This window comes from Drosophila tropicalis, unplaced genomic scaffold, assembly GCF_018151085.1.
Source record: "Drosophila tropicalis isolate 14030-0801.00 unplaced genomic scaffold, ASM1815108v1 contig_694, whole genome shotgun sequence".
NCBI classification, from domain to species: Eukaryota; Metazoa; Arthropoda; class Insecta; order Diptera; family Drosophilidae; genus Drosophila; species Drosophila tropicalis.
Genome location: NW_027173176.1, coordinates 3,365,931 through 3,384,127, shown reverse-complemented (window position 1 = coordinate 3,384,127; position 18,197 = coordinate 3,365,931). Strand labels below are relative to the sequence as shown.

General features: G+C 35.6%; 1 protein-coding gene across 1 annotated transcript in view; it reads right to left on the bottom strand.

The window, feature by feature from the left end:
• caps (capricious) overlaps positions 1–18,197 on the bottom strand; it is a 65,775-nt gene that overhangs the window by 14,025 nt on the left and 33,553 nt on the right. The window contains exon 4 of the mRNA XM_068292334.1: positions 3,779–3,981. The gene's annotated coding sequence lies outside the window, so the exon portion shown is untranslated. The remainder of the gene's footprint in view (positions 1–3,778; positions 3,982–18,197) is intronic.

Here is an 18,197-nt window from a genome sequence, read left to right as displayed (position 1 = left end):
TTGTTTATGCACACAGAGCGACAGTGGGAGAGAGAGAGAGAGAGAAGAACAAAAACCAGACTCATTTAAAGAGAGAGACCTCGAGACATGAGTTAAGTGCGATGGTAAAATTTATGCGAAGAATGCAACGCGAGGCAGCAATATGTGCAGCAGCAACTCCAATCCCAGGCAGCCACATGGTTTTCTGTGTCGGTTTTGCTACCACTCTGCCAAAAGCCCAGTAAGGTGCCAGGATAGAGTCCTTTCCTTTATTCTCGCATCCTTTTTTCTGCCTTCTTATATATATATATTCTGTTTTTGTCAGAAAATAAGCGTTTCCTCTGCCCAGTGGTTCTTCTTCGTCTCTCGTTTGCGGCTCCAATGTGTGAGTAAGTAAGCTTTATGGGTAATTTTTGTGTTCCCTATTTTTCCTTACTAAAGATATTTTCCTAGATGTCGGATAAAAGTTTATCAAGTAACTAAAAGACTATTGATTTGGTTTTCCGGAAGCCTTTAAATGGTATAAAAAAACACAATTTCTTTGATTTGATTTAAGTCAGGTGGTATTATTAATTAACTGTTTAGCAATTCATTTGACGGTCAAACAAAAAAACTGAAGTCTACTATTATTTGTGCAAAGGATTCTATCATTTCTGAAAGGATTCTATATATTTGAATATTGCAGGGTATTTAAACGACTAGTTTACCCAAAATACTTAACTTTTGCAGTACTTTTTCATTATTTATTCCTTTTTCTCTTCTTTCTTTGCGTTTGGCTTGCTATTCCCTTTTCACTGTCCTTCATTGTTCCATAAGATGATGATTCTTCGGCTATGCATTCAAAAACTTAATAAGATTTTAATTGAAGCGCAAGAATTTAATTAATACAATTATGAATTTATAAGCGGATTCAAAGACAGAGAAATAGCGAGTGTGAAATGGAGAGAAAGAGAGTGAGAAAAAGTAAGAGAGAACCATATTAAAGGAATGGATTCAATATGATATATGTATGTATGTATAAATGCCAGACATTTGGAAAATAACTTGTCCTGGCTTAGCTTCCTTGCAAATGTGGAATGCATTATGTTAAGGTTATAAATCACATCAGTTAGAAGTTATTTTTAATTATTTGTTAAAGCAGCTTAGGCTATTATATGCCTTCGTGTTAAACAACCCTTAAGAAGTGAGTGCTAAGGGTAAGTAAATGCCATCTCAACAAATTCGTAAAACTAAGAATACTTGGCTTCTCCAAAAGATATTTATTCAGTTAGTGAATAGGTAAATTTTTCGGTATTTCAATAGTAGGCAAATGTTCTAGATAGAGAAAGTAGGGAACTCTTTTAACTCTGATCTAAATAACTTTTCGCTTCTTCTGCACACTAGAAAATTTCTTCAAATTCTTTTGACTGTATTATAGAGTGTTTTTTTATTTTCTGGAGTATTATATCAAGTAATATTTTTTGTTTAAAGATTTTTGTGTGTGTGTGTTTGTTATTTTGTTAAACTTCTTTTGAACTCTGTGTAACTTATTCCCTTTGACTGGCAAAAGTTATTCGTGACTTGGAATTTGGCTACGTGCCTTTTCATATATTTGAACGGTTTTTCCTTGTTTTCTTTTTTTCTCCCCTTCTTTTTTTTTTTTTTTTTTTGAGGTCAAACTTGCAACAGCAGCGAAACAAGAACAACAACAACAAGATGAGGAACGACTAAGGAAACTGCCCCGAACACTAATTGCCAACTCAATTGAAAATCTTTGGTGACTTTAAGAAACTTGCAAAGTAATATAAATCACCCAAAGGTTCAGGAAAGTAACCCGAAGCTGCTTGCCTTCTTCCCTCAGTGAACAGCAGCTAGAAACTTGAACGTTTTAATATTGTGTTCATTTTTTGTTTTTCGTTTTCCTCCCGTTTGCTGCTCTGCGTGTTTTTCATTCGCTCTTTTTTATGGTCGCTTGTTTAATGACGCAAGTAATTGCAATTGCAATTGCAGGGGAGTGTTAGCGGGGGAGGCACTGAGGTGGTGAGGGGCCCAAGCTAGACTTAATGAAAATCAAACAAAACAAAAGAAAACAACAATAATTCAAAGTCGGTCAACTGCGCCGGGAAAAACGTTGTCGTTGAAGTCAGAAGACCTAGAGTCGCCGGCATGCCAAACAATAATTGATAAACGAACAGATGTACAAGTGTTTTAAATGAATGAATGATGATGGGCAGGAGATGGCGTATGTATGTATGTGTGTACATACATATGCTCAGTGCTGTTTGTATGCAACCCAAATCAATTGATTTATGCAGTTGCCAACTTTTTCCAAGTTTTCCATTCTCCTGATGAACAACCAACATTCAGACATGCATTTAATTGAAAACAGTAATTAAATTAATGACTGAAGAAAACTTGAAACTGCTGCTTGGTCTTTAATTAAGTTATGGAATGACATCCTCTCTAACTAGAGCGTATACGCATTACTTTGTGAGGGGATGGATGGATGGATGGATGGATTCGGGGTATGTATAGCATGTAGGAGGTAGTGAAGCGATCTGTAGACACACTGGCTGGTTAGCCATGGGGCCATGTGAAAGTTTTGTGCGTTTTCATAATTGTCACGCAATTGGAGGAGGCCATTGGCCGAAGCCGCCGCCGCCATAGACAACCAAGAGATCTCAATGCGGAAGCCAATTCATGAGAGTACGAGTAACGCGTGCTTTTCCAACTGATAGTCACCAAGCATTTTACGAACGTGACCATCAAGTTCATAGAAGTCATAATCGATACGGTAAATAAATACAAGTAAAACAAAAACAACAAAAAATACTAAACAAAAAACACTTAATCATTATGGGGATATTTATGATTGAAAAAATGACTCAAAAGTAATCAAAAACCAATTTCAGGTTAGATTTCAATGTCAAGTTTTTAGTAATCACACTGCCAGCTAGCAATTGTCACGTAGTCGAGAGCCTTTCAATAGTCATGAATAGAAAATCCCAAAAAAAAAAAAATATTAGCAATATGACACGTTAGTCATTTCCATAAACTAGTTTAAGAAAGTCTAAAGATTTAATATCAAAGATCAAAAAGCAAATATCTATCAAAGTTTCTAGTAACAACTGAAACTGTTTATTCTCAAAAGAGATCTAGTAACACCTTAATATCTATTAAAGAAGAAGCTAACTTTAACTGCGCCGAAGATTGTATACCCTTTTATATATAATAAGCACAAAAATTATGACAATTGCAACTTGACTTTTTCCTAGGTGATCGTTTTCCTAGTAAGCTGATCTTCATTCGAATTATTCTGTATCAAAATTAATGACAATGTCTGATCCATATAATAAAGTCAACTGATCGATGCAATAATTTTGCTAACTTAAGCTCATGCGACCTACATTCATTGATGGGGATTCCAATTCAAGTAAATGACCCTTGGGCATATGGCATATGGTTTAATGTTATATTGCCCGCATGGATGGTTTGTGTTATCTGTCAGTTTTTTGTTTTTGGATTGCTGTTAATGGACTTGGACTTTGACACACTGACGACATGTTGTCACCAATTAATTGTTTGCCTTTAGCAGAAAGCCAAAGATGGAAAATGCAAATGAAAATGAAAGGGGTAGGAAAATTGCATATAAACTGACAACATCAATGTAAATTACAATTATTGTCGAAACTGTCCGATTGTCCATTTGAATTGCATTGTGTGTGTGTTTGTGTGTGTGTGAGTTGGGTATTGTTGTTGTTGTTGTTATTGTTGTTGCTATTGGTGTTGGTTGTAATGCAATCAGTTTCGATTTGATTACCTTTAATTGACTTTTCAGCATTCAGTTGAATAATCGACGCTGACATTTAACAATTTTTGCTGCTCATTAACAATTCAAACGGCGAATATTTGTCTGTGTCTGTGTGTCCCTCTTCTTATTTATGTTGTTAAATTCAATTTCAATCGATGCTCCGGAACTGTGTGTTTAAACATAGTGTTGTTGTTGTTGTTGTTATTATCGATCTGCAATGAGAATAATAAGCAAATAATATATATATGTTAATATATATAAATATAAAAATAAAGAAGAATATGAATTTATGAATTATTTCAACAAACAAGAAAAAACATACATATCTATATATACATACATATGTATGTACTTACATACATACATATACATATAGACTACAGTAAATTGTTAATAATGTCACAACAAAAATTCTGCGAATGAATGTCAAACAATTTATGATGCGCTTAAAATATGCATTAAAATCATTTTCCAATGGTTGACATTTTTGTTGTGTTTCGTTTTTTATGAATTTTCTCTTTATTGTTGTTGTTGTTGCTGTTGCATGCCCACTCAACATTTTTAATTTATTTATGTTAATGTTTTAATGGTTGAATTGGATTGATTGAAATCGAATATAATGATAAATGAATAGACCCTTCAGAACTATCTATGTACACCCTTTGCCAATGTAGAAAAACTGGTTAGAACTTACAAACTGTCGATCGTTTATGAGAGGATTTAATTATAGAATTCAATCGCAATTGATATGCCTGTCAATTAAACTGAAGTGAAACAACAAATATGCACTTACAAATTTTATAATTAATATGTTGAATTCATCAAATTGTATTCAAATCAATGTCGAACCTTGAGATAAATTCATTTCTGGATTCCATTTTTCTCTACTCTTTCTCAAAATGGGATATCAATTTAATGCAAAGAAGGATTATAAAGGGTATGTATTTTGCAATTTGTCAAATGTTTCGAACAAACAGAATAAGATGGTTTCGAACCCCAAAATCCATTTTATAACATCATCAAAGGTCGACCTTAAATAGCCATGTCCGTCAATTAATCTTTCAACCTCAACTTTCAACTTTGTTATAACAATGAAAGGTTCAGTTCTTGAATTGGCCAGATCCGTCTATAGCTATATTTATAAAAATACATATCTTGTAACATAAACAGTCACAGACAGCAAGAGTATATAAACTTCAGCATGGTCAAAACTTCTTTATAACATAATTTTTTTGTAATTTTCATTAATTTTGATTTCCCCCATTGACCAAAGCAATGTCAAGCATAAACAAACACTAGATAATTATCGCATATTCAATTACTCAAAATTGCAATTATCCATTTGAATAAACCAAAGAGAGAAAAAAAAAGAAGAAAAACCATTTATATTTTAACCAATTGTTTAAGCATAATTAATAAAAATGTTTCATATGTATGCAATGCATAGAAGAAAAAAAAGATAGCAATCCAGCAACAAAAAGAGCACACAAAAATTGCCACAAAAAGCAAATGTAAAAATGTAGAAAAAACAGAAAATAATAATAAAACGCTCTGCCCTGGCGGCCACACGGCACCTAACCACCACACTAGCCTCCATCCATAGATGGCAAGTGTTGTAAGTATGTGCTTAAATACGCATTTATTCATACAAATATGGCCAGGAGGCGGCGGCTGGCTAGCTATGGCAACAGCAGGAGCAGCAAGTAGCAAATGCAGAGGGACCAACCAACCGACCGACACATAGTAAATGGGTAAAAACAATAAAACCAAGTGAGGGGGAGAGAGTCAGGCACATGGGGTTAGCTATGGTATGAGAGTTTTGCTATTCAATGGGTCGACTCGAATGACCACCTCGAAACATTATTCAAATATGTGAAAACTACAAAAACTTTCAAAGCTACTCGACTGTGTAAAGTGGAATTCTAGTAAAGAAAATGTATCTGAAAATCTGAAAAAATCTCTTATATGTTTATGAAATCCTGGCATACCCTTACTGATACCCTTTTTCAGTATTTTTTTTGTGTCCACTCAGTGGTTCCTGTAACAAAACGCAGAGTGCACAACGCAAATTTCCATGTCGTCGTCGTCGTTGTCGTTGTCGTGGCTGTTGCTCGTTAGTTGCGCATCTGATTTGGCCCAAAACGACAAATGTAGGAAGCAAAAGCAAGAAGTGCCAGCAGATGGGAAGATGGGAAGAGAAATGGTTAAAAGAGGAAGGGGCCCCAAAGTAGTAGTAGGTAAACCAGGACTCCTTACCAACTAGGGCCGGACGTTGGCGGTGCCGCCTAGCTACCCCATGGGTCGGATTCGGGTTCGGGTTCGGGTTGGGTCTGGTCTGGTCTGAACATGGCGCAAATGTGACAAATATGGTCATGAAGTGTGCAAGTGACAAGTCTAACATACTTACAAATTTTCATGGCGGTGGGCCATGCGAGAAGTCAGCGAAGTGGGGAGGGCACGAAGGAACAGCAGACAAGACCCAACCACAGAAAGAGAGGAATTTTGCGTTTTCAAATATATGTTAATGATGCTCCAGGAGAGGCGGAGTAAAAGCAGAAGCAGTAGCAGCAGGAGACCGAAGGGGACACCACACAATGATATCCAGTTTTTTTTTCCCCCATCTGCAACTTTTTTTTTTGTTTTGTGAGTTTTCTTTTGCTCATTTTTCAGTTAGCCCCACGTATTTCCTGTCTTTCCGCTACTTACCCAACACCTTTTTTTAGTGTTTTTATTTTAATGATTTCTTCTTCAAACGACGCGTCACATGCCTCACCTCCCCTTGCCACTTGAAAGAGTTGATTTGAATATGTGCAAACTAATGCCAGTGATGAGGCTGCGCTTTTTTATCTCTTCGGTGTTTTTTTTTTTTTTTTTTGTATTATTTTGCAAATTAAATTTCAATTTCAATTTTCAACGGAAATGCTTTTGTTTGAGGATGGTTAAACAAGTTTTTATGTTTGTTTGTTTGTGAATCGTACAGAGGGGGAGAAAGAGAGTGAGATACAGAAAGAGAAGTGACCAACGGGGGAATAGTGTGAAGATAATGTGATTTAGATATTGAAGTTTTTATTTTACAGCCATTTTTAATTGAGAATGAATCAAGGAAAAGATATTTCATCAAATGAGTTTTGAATTGCGCTGTGCCGCTCTTTTGATTTGTTATGGGAACTTAAATCAATGAGATTTTTGAAATCCATAGAAAAGACTTAACGACAGGTTTGTTGAGTTATTTTGAGATTTTATTAATTTATCTGACATCATTTTTAAATAAAGGGCGTATACATGCGAATTATAGATAAATTAAATCGAAATATTGTATGTATACACGTTTAAAAGTCTGTAAACAAAAGGAGAAATCAACTTAGAACTCAGTGAAATCATTTGTTAAGCAAAGGCCAAAGGATCAGGACTAGTTTTGCCTACATCTAATCTATGTAGACGTGAGTTTAAAGTTGTTCAGCTGACTTCTTATTGACTATAAAAACACTTTAAACTTAGTACATGGAATTATGATTAAGAAACCACCAAGTCTAACGAAACCGTTTCAAAATTTTGTCATTTAAATTCACGTTCATATTGAGGTACGTACGTAATATATCGATTGGCTAGTGTAGCGTCCTCCTCTCGTTACCTTATGGGGCGGGTGCAGGGTATAAGAAAAGCTTCACACAAATCAGTATAAATTACTCATATACCTTGGTCGTTGTTGTTGTGTTTTTTTTTCTTTCTTATGGTTTGGAAAATTTATGCGTTTACTTTGTGAACTAAAAACAAAACGTTGTCTGTACTCTCTGTGTCCCTATTGTCACCTCAGTCGACAGCAACAACAACAAAAACAATTTGTGTGTTAATTTATACCAACGGGCAATGCAAAGTCAATGTCGAGCATGAAAATGAGACCCAACAAAACGAAACCAAAAAAAAAAAAAAAAAAGAACAAAAAATACAAAAAATTAAAGACACGAAAAAGCATTTATCTGAGCGCCAAAAAAAAAAACAAACCAAAAATACACCATCCGTTTCAATGCTTGAAATATACGACATGAGAATACCCTATACCAAAAGGGGTGGATGAAATTTGTAAGCTTTTTGAAGACTGTTTCTGATTGAAATTGTTTCTATTAGAAAGAAATTGACAAACTGAAGTAATAGCTCTTTCTCTCTCCCTGTCTCTCTCTCTCTCTCTCTCTCTAATTAAACTAGATAACTTCGAGTCTATTTTTTATATCCACTTTTTCTCTTTGGATTTTGGATATGCTCTTGAAATTGTTTTCTATTCGAGAGGTATCAAGTCAGATAATTACAATTTATTGTGGGTAATTATGTAATTTTTTGTTTGTTTGTTGGTGTTGTTGTTGGCGTTTTGCTTTCCTGAACAGAGATTTTTGTTTTGTGACAAAACGCAAGTGCGTGTGCCCTACCTGACCCTCATCCCATTCCACCTTGCCACAACCTTCTACCTCCCGAAGGTCCCCTAGTTCTAGGGGGCAATTAGCATTTGGTAGCATGCAACATGCAATTGTTGAAACATTTACAAAATTGTTCTCTTCGCATTGAAACTAGAATTATTTGTCTAGATGGTTTTTCCACTGATTTGATAGTGAAAATTGAATGAAGAATGAGTTCAATCAATGCCAAGTGCACACACACACACACACACACATTGACCCCTCTATATCTCTATATGCATGTATGTAGAATGTAATAGACATTCAGTTGACCCCTTCCAATCAAGAAAAAGTGTTTCGATAACTAAAAATGTCTGCAATTGATGGGCGACAAAATGAGACCAGAATCTGCTCTGATTCCTTCTGCCTGTCTCACTTAGTTATTTATGATTGAACTGAAAAGCAATTTTAATAAATAAACAAATTGGGTCAATGCATATTTCATTTTCTTTTTCTTTTTAGATTTCCTCAATATCTGTTGCTAACTGCAATAGTCAAAACTGATTTTTCCTTTTGTGTGTGTGTTTTTACTTTTTCTTTACTTTTTTTTTCGTCGGTGGGCGAACCAACAGCATTTGCAGCTCATTAGGGTCAGACAGCAGCCCCCCAACCCCCACCCCCCTCCTCATGGCCGAAATTGTGCTCTCATTTATTATGGACCATATAATCTAAAAAAAGTCACTCAGTCAGCTTTTATGCAAAAAAAAAAAAAAAAAAAAAAAAGGAAAACTAGTTATGCTCTTTTGTAAGCTGCATATTTAAGTTGTACAACATTTTAAATGTCCAAAACGATTTGCATATATAATAAGCTACATATAAAGATATATATTTAGATACATTTTTCGGAAATGCACAATTTATATAGTTTAAAATGCAAAATCAATGGAAAATAAATGCGCATAACGTTTAGCGTAATGACATTGAGGCAACGGCAAATAGTTTTCTATATATGTATGTAAATCTATATATATTGGTCTCTCTCTCTCTCTCACTTTCAAAATATTTCTATATACACTCATGATGAATATAATAGGTACACCCTTTAAAATTTAATTTAAATTAGCACAACTTTTTTCTTTTACCTTAATCACCAAAATTTAAATGCACATTGTTTATTGAACATTTGTGTATTGTTTACCATAATTTGGAAAAGAAAAATTATTTTATTCAAAAGTTACAACAAAAAATATGAAATTTCACAATTTCGTGCTTGATGAAAATAATAGGTACACTTTAATTGACTAAGTTTTATTTTTTTTTTTTTTGGGTTTTGAAATCACTGAAAATCTATTTTTGTTTCATTATCTGATTAATATGGAATGTATCCACCTTAATTTTACCGTTACTTTTCTCATCCGACTGGGAATACTCTTAATCAAAGCTTGGCAGGACTCTATCGAAGTCTTCTTCGACGCACTCCCACAATTGTCGGTTGTTGCCACTTTTTTCTGTTCGAGACTGATCCTATAGCTCACCCCACAAGTTATCGATGAGATTCAGATCCGGAGACTAAGTGGGCTAGGTAAGAGCGACCACTATATTGACCTCTAACCAAGTTTTTAAAATTTTGGAGGTGTGTTTTACGTCGTTATCCTGTTGATAAACACACCACAGGGACTTTTTTTCCTCTAAATATGCTAGCATAATATTTTCCAGGACATCCCTATAGTCAGCTGCTCCCATCATGTCAGATATTAGGAATATTGGATAGTGTTCTGACCAAGACAAACAACCCCACACTATAATATTTTTAACACCATGCACCACTGTAGCGGTGATCAAAGTTTTTGGTTATAGGGCGCCTTAAATGTTAGGAACAGTCATTTCCGAAAAGATAAATTTTAGTTTCGTTGCTAAGAAGGATATTAGGCCGGTTTTTTTGAACTTCAGATGCTGCCCATGTGAAGTAGTCGTTAAGAAACCTTTGCTACATGATCAAATCTTTGGTTCGCATCAAAGGAACCCTTCTTGCGATACGAACTGATAGATTAGCCATTTGTAGTCAAATCCTAATTGGAAAAACATTAATATCATTGTCCATTTTGGATCCAATGGCTCTCAAGGACTCGAAAGTGTCCGAATTTCCTAGGTTAGGAGTGGTTTTCTCTTGACCCAGTTAGTCTCGTGATCTGAATCTCATCGATAACTTGTGGGGTGAGCTATAGGATCAGTCTCGAACAGAAAAAAGTGGCAACAACCGACAATTGTGGGAGTGCGTCGAAGAAGACTTCGATAGAGTCCTGCCAAGCTTTGATTAAGAGTATTCCCAGTCGGATGAGAAAAGTAACGGTAAAATTAAGGTGGATACATTCCATATTAATCAGATAATGAAACAAAAATAGATTTTCAGTGATTTCAAAACCAAAAAAAAAAAAAAATAAAACTTAGTCAATTAAAGTGTACCTATTATTTTCATCAAGCACGAAATTGTGAAATTTCATATTTTTTGTTGTAACTTTTGAATAAAATAATTTTTCTTTTCCAAATTATGGTAAACAATACACAAATGTTCAATAAACAAATGTGCATTTAAATTTTGGTGATTAAGGTAAAAGAAAAAAAGTTGTGCTAATTTAAAGTCAAAAAAATTAATTTTAAGGGGTGTACCTATTATATTCATCATGAGTGTACATACATATATGCTTGAACATTGGGAGTGTTTTTTCATTGATAAGCGAGCTCAAAATGTTTCAATCTGTATGTGTGTGTGTGTGTGTGCTTTTTCGAAAAATTTATTGCAAAGGTTAATTGGGTGTTGATGAGACAGACACAAAAACACGAAAGCGATAATGAGCAGCTAGGAAATACGATCAGACTTACTTATAAATACAAATATGCAAATAAATATACATATTAATTGTGTTTGTTATACATTTCTTGGAAACTTGGCAACTTGAATTTCGCTGACATTGATAAATACTTCTTGATTTCTTGAGAAATAATATTGAAAGCCATTAGTTAAATCTTTAAAACTGTAGAATAAGAATGTGAGATAATCGTATCGTATTTAAAGTCCATTATTTTTTTCCATTCCGATGCTAATCACTAGGAAAAGAAGTTGGCACAAACAAAGCACTAGACACATTCCATTAATATAGCTATAACTATTCAAAAAATATTTCAGCTTTTCAAACAAAGCTTAAAATATATATTATTATTTTTTATATTAGAATGTGTTTATCATGGTCATTATGGCCAAAGAAGTCTAATTATAGAAAACTAATGTTAGTGCTTACAAGCAGATACTTGATTTGAAGAAAAAATATCAATTAAATGTGAAGAATTGCTGTAAAAGTTTTTAAATTTGAATAATTTCCTGTTGTCGTCAATGAGAGTCAGAGGGAGAAAAAAACTTTCCTTATAATCTTCTCACCACTTTAATGTCCATTTTGATTAGCCGGCCATTAAACATTTAACTGGCCACGCCCTTGGATTACTATATATTTTTCTCCTCTTCTCTTTAGCTTGTTTTTTTTGCATAAATCGATCTGAGGTCTAGAGCTGTCTCCGGCTATTTACTTATTTATCACAATGACCCAGCCTTATTTCTGGCCTCCAACTTAGACCACACACACACACACACACAGCTATGGGGAATGGGTCACGGACAGGGGGGGCATTGGCAAAAGGGAATGGGAGACAAGCATCGAGTCTAGGGACAACAACTATTAGTTTTTGTGCCCGCCCAGTCAGTCCTTCTGCATAGAGATGGCCATTACGCCTCTGTTTGCTTTGATAATGTTTTCACGTTTCCCTCAGCAGGAAAAAAAACATGGGAAAGAGGACAAGGATGAGATGAGGATGAAGAAGTTTCTGGCTGGCCTTTTTGTCATTTCAGTTTTGTTTGCTAGACAAAAAAAAAAAAAACAAGCAAGTAGGAATAGAAAATGGTTAAAGGGAATGGTGGGAAGGGGAAAGCATCCCCTCAATGGCCCCCTCATTGAGTTTGGGCCTTCAGTTAGTGTTTAACTTCGGAGAGACTTCAATCCAACCAACTTTCCCTTCATTCTCACTCCCTCTTGGCCCTCTCCGTCAGTTTGGTAAATAATTTATTTATGACTTGGTCTGTTTATTTGTTTATTTGTTTATTTGTTTGTTTGTTGTCCTTCTTAGAAGGTGCCAAGAGGATGACTTCTATATACCCATATGTATATGTACATATATACATATGTATGTTTATAAAGACAGAGGGAGAGAAATAGTCAACTTTATAAATAAGATATCAATTGATTTTTATTTACAACATTTATTTTGCTCCCTAAGAAGCTTAACGTAAGCAGAGAATCCATTTGCAAGCTCAATTTGTGTGAAAATTCCTCATTGATATTTATTTTTCAATAAAAGTAAAAGGATCTCTTTTCATCTCTCTTTCGCTCTCTCTCTCTCTCTCTTTGTTGCTCTTGCATATGTTGCTTCTTGTATATTGCATTTGCCTTTTTAATGATGTTTACTTTATTTTTCATATGCTTTTCCTTGTTTTTCTCCTGATTCTTTTTCACTTGAAATTTAAGAATGCATTTCACTTCTTTTTGCAATTTCTTGTTCATATGAAATTTTTACTGCAAAACATTTTCCCCACACCGATGTTTTCTTTTCTCAAAGTAAAAAAATTTACCAGCAGTAATCATAAGAGGATATTGATTTAGAATGTCGTCTCTCTCTGTCTCTCTCCCCCCTCTTTCTTTTTTAGTCTATCGAATACTTCGAAATTGGGACTCATTAACAGTTTCTTTAGATGGCCATTTACATAGAGTTAATGTTGCAAATTTAATTTTGAATTCGCGAACAGAGTTTAGTTTGTCCTTTTCCATATTTTGTGTTGCAAATTTTTCAAACATTTCTTCGTTATGTACCTAACCAAAAACCATTTCAAATGATGGAACTTTTCCTTGAACAACGGGACAACAACAACAACAAAAAGGGGGAGAAAACAAACTTTTGAAAAAAAAAAAAAAAGTAAATAAATAAATAAAACTAACATCCAACAGTTTCCATTAGCAAATGCAACCACAAAAACTGCTCATCGAGGTTTTCCTTACTCTCTCACTCTCTCAACCCCACCCTACCCCACCACCCTTTCACTGTCTGTCATTTTCGCTCTACTAATTTCCAACCAATAATTTGCACTTAACTGCCAACAGAGAGCTAAGCTCAATTCCAGGTTTCAGTTACTTTCATAGAAAATTCCCTTTCATAAACAGCACATAAAAAATTCTCGGCAAATTTCTGGCGAAAGTTTTTTGTGCAGATGTCGACGAAGGGGCGGTGGCGGGTGGGGCACTAGTTGGGTAGTGAAAGGAGAGCGAAAAGGATGCCATTACGTGCACAGCACAATAGTTCAAACCTAACAGATACATGTTGGCATTCTCGGAAATGAAAACCTCAAACTAGTTGAAATAAAACGAAAAGTGCAAGGAAACAACCAGAGCGAACCAATAAGGTATTTACATGAAGGGAAAAAGAAAAAGGAAACTTGAAATCAGAGAACGATTATAATTTGTTCTCCTCTAGTTTTAGTTTTGGACAACTTTCAGTTTTGAATGTTACAATTTTCCGTCTCTTCCCTTCTTGTTCTCCCATTCAACATAGTTGAAAAAGGCCTGCAATTTTTTTTTTTGATTTATTTCGATACTTAATTTTATTAATTTTAATGTGAGTCAATGTAATTAAATATTTTACGTGTTACATTTTGTTTTCTGCGGTTTTGCTATGAATGAATCGAAGAATCTAAAATTACATTCATTAAATATTTTCTTTCATAGTGAAATATTATTAATTCAAACAATTTTTGAAATTTGATTTACTTGAATTTCGAAAAAGAAATGTATATTTATGTTTACTAACAACTATTTAATTTTATATTTACATTCTGAAACGGGTAGGAGTATCAGGTTGTTATGGGCTGAATAAGGTGCAGAGATATCCAAACACATACACACATATGTATATACATATATAAGTACGTATGTATATATATGAAGTATCAATACAAATACTGGGTTCAGGAAGGCAGGAAAAGCACACATAGAAAATATTTCCGTAGTGCTAACGGCATTTTTTTTTTCATGTTGTCCTGACACTACACATAAGTTATTATTTGCACTGACAATAGAGTGTGGCGTGGCTAGGAGGAATGGGAGAGGAAGCGTAGGAGTTGGGGCAGGATGTAGTCGCTGGCTTGGCTCTAGATTCAGTTCAGTTTGCCAGTCAATTGGCGGTCGTCCCCTTGTAGTTTTGTTTTTTTCTTTCTTGCTCTCTTTCTCTGCTGTTACTCTCCCCTCTGGCTGTTGTCGGCCTGCCAAGTGTTGTCGTTGACTTGGCTTTGACTCTTCCTTGCTCCACTCTTCCCTTCCCCCACCCTACCCCACCGTTGGCATTACCATTCTTCTCCTTAACTCCACTGTAGCATTCGAATATACTCCGTTTTGGTTTTCGCTTCGATACAATACAATTTTCATGGGCCAGCGCTTAAGTTAAGCACAGAGGGTTTCTCCATGAATATCTGACATGATATACCATTTCCGAATTAAAAATTTCGTAAAGTCATAAGTCGTACAGAAAGTTTTCAATCTGTTCATTGCCAAAATAGTTAAGTAATTTGATATTAAAAATAGGATTGACTAGATACAAATCAAAAAGGGTTCATAATTAATGGAAGTTAAACATAACTTTATAAATCGGTTGAAAAGTCTTTACTCTTGATGTATGGCTTGAAACCTTATAAAACTTTTAGAACTTGGCAATTCCCCTCTCGTATTTGTATAACATTTTTCTAAACCAGATTCTCCGGCTTTCTTTGTTTGTTTTGGCTAGCTACAGCGATGAGGGGAGTTAAGTTGGAGGTTGGAGGGCCACACCTCTCTTTTCTCTCTCTCTCTCTCTCTTTTTGCTCAGTCGACTCTGACTTTGGATAAATAATGGTTAGTTTTTGATTTCAAACAATAATTCAATGGCAAAACCAACTTGGTGGGGAGTCATAGACGTAAAAGTGGATGTTGAAGATGAAGATGAAGCCAAAGACGTTGGCCGTAACTGGAGCTGGAGCTGGAGCTGGAGCTAGAGTCTTGGAGCTCAAGTTGGAGCTGTTGTTGTTGCTGTAGGGGAGTAACTCATGGTATCCGCAGTCAATTTAGTGGCGCTATGTTGACCATTTTTGGGTGGCCCAGCCACGTTCAAAGTGGAGAAGCACGCGTTGAATGTTGTTGCCATGTTGTGTTGCTGTTGGCCATAAAAAGTAAGACAAGTTCCAGAGCGACGCGTTGCCAACTTCAGCGACCAAACTCAAAGTGCTGCTGCTGCCTCCATCTACGTTTTTATTTTGTTTTCTTTTTGCTTGTCAAACGTAGCTGTTAGATACAATTACAGTTAGCTAGAGATGTACACAGCATCGCAAAGACTTCGACTTCGACTTGGACTCGGACTTTGAGTTTGGCGGCACATTTGATGTGTCGTCTGGTCCCCCAGGTCCTTCATCTCTTGTCTCCGCATTCGTCTTCGTCTTAGTCATGTGAAGTTATCTGATACAAAAGCAAAGCGAAAAAAAAACACAGACGCAGAAATAAAAGCCAAGAGTCTCGTCTCAGCTTTTATTGTTTCAAGTGTAAAGTTTTCCCCGATCCCACACTCTCCTCTACCTACATTTGCTTGCAATGCTTCGATTTGCTTATCTTGGAACTGTGACTACTGTTGCCTTTGGCCAATTTCGAAGTGAACAATTTGTTACAGAAACAAAAGTAATACATACCTGAAGCTAAAAGAAGTGAAGTGTGTGAATCATCCAGTTTACTTTATGGTCATGTTGCACATTAAACTGCGACAAGTGTTTCTGCCCCTCCCACTCCCTTTGTCTCTGTCTCTCTCTCTCTCTCTCTTTGTATCTCTTGCTGTCTCTATATAGTTTATATTTATTCCTTTTCGTGTAGGAAAATTGCATAATTGCCATGTTCGTAAAAGATAATCGTTGAATGATTCATCTTTAAAATGCGAGCAATTTAATGGCAAAGATGAACGAAACCGAAAACGAAAAACAACATGAACAGAGGAAGGAATCGCCTTAAGCCAATTGAGGTTTTGACTTGATAATTATATAGATTTCAGTTTGGTTTTAAACTTAACCTTTTTTGCTTGAGTTTCGGTTTATTTTTGTTTTAGTTTTATGCAAATAGAATTACATTAATCTGAAATACTCTCGTGTATTGCCTCTTAATTAATCAATGGCACTGGCATCTTAGATAGTATCTAAAACCTAACAAATAAGTTAGTTAAGTCCTACTCACAAATGTAACTATAAAGAGCTTAAATTGAACATACATATATCTCACTGGATATAAAATAACACAAGCCACAAGATTTTCTTTTTGAACTGTTTAAACCATAAATACAAGATGCCAAAAAGCACATAAGAGAAATACCGATCCAAAACCCCCCTCAGAATACAAACACAAGCAAAAGTTCGTAAATAGTCAAAATGTATAGAGAGGGAAAAACATCGAGAGAAAGAGAGAGAGAGAGAGAGATGGGGACTGAAAGAGACAGCCGAAAAGCAATTAAAGATTAAAGTCTCACAGACAAAACGGAAACTGAGAACTCTGGTCCAGTGCAAAACAGATGACCCACACGTGCTAAGCTCATTAGATGCTTTGATTTCTCATGGCAAAACACACACACCACGCATACACCAATATAAATATATAGATATATATATATAAATGTATATACCTTATACATATATATATTTATATAGATACAAAAAAAAAAACTTTGTTGGCTTTAAATTGTAGGAGGAACCAGACCAACAGCAACAACTAATAACCAATAAAAAGTCTTAAGCCGTCTTAAGCTTATAAATGCTATTTTAAAATACATACAAGGACACACATACACACACATACACCCAAACACATATATGTATATATATGAATACAGACAATTAGATGGGGGACTGGAGCAGTGAAGGGAAAGATTTCGGAAGAGTTCGTCTATAAAATAATATAATCCAAGTGGCCCCGGGAAACCATTCAAGTTGAAAAGCCCTTTTAATAAGCATTTTAGCCTGGACTCTGTTTCATTGGATCGGGAAAAAGGGGGCAAGGGGGTTGGGGAGCAACTGGAGAGGCCTCTTCAGTGTAATGTTTGAGTGAATGGAGTCGAAAGATGAGCAACAAATGCCAGTGCCAAGCCGAGCCAATGATTGGCAAGTCAAGAAGACTGAGTGAGCAAGAGAAGACGAATACCGAAAACCAACAGCCAAGACTAAGAACCAAGAACAAGACCGAGACCAAAACCGAAACTAAAGAGCAAGAGCAAGCCGTAAAATAGAGCAAGCAACAGTTGCCTCAGAGTTGCGGTTGTTGTTTGTAGAGTTGCAGTAGATGACAGCCAGCGAGGGTTACTTGAGTGATTTGAAAGTTAAGCAGTCACTGCATCATTTGTTGCAATATGTTTTCAAACTTTTCGATTCACCCATTCGATTCAATTTAGTTCACGGAATAATTGTGTGGCAGGCAAAATGCCTGCAACGTTGTTGCTGAACTTTTAATTTGATGAATGATATACATTTGTCTCGAGTGCGAGAGCCTCTCTTTTCCTCTACCCCCATTATCATCTTGCACTTCAACTCCGACTTCATCGTCTTCTTCTTCTTCTGCTTCGTCGTCTTCTGAGATTGCCCGCAAGTCCAAGTAATTGTCATGGATTGCAGCTGGAGTCGAGTCCAGCTTGGCAATATTTGCACAAAAGCGCTCATCTCGTCATGTCTTCTCTTCTTCCCCTGCTGGTCAACCACAATACTCTAACCATCAGAGCTCTTGTGGATGACACATGACTGTGGATCTTTCTCTTCTGGTTGGTGCTGCGGCTATATAATTTTGCTTAGCTGCAATTATGAGATGTGGCGGGCTGATCTTGAAGCCAAATATATGTATGTATGTATGTACATACTTCTTTTACTCCTGCACCGGAAGCTTTCTTGGTCTGTGGAA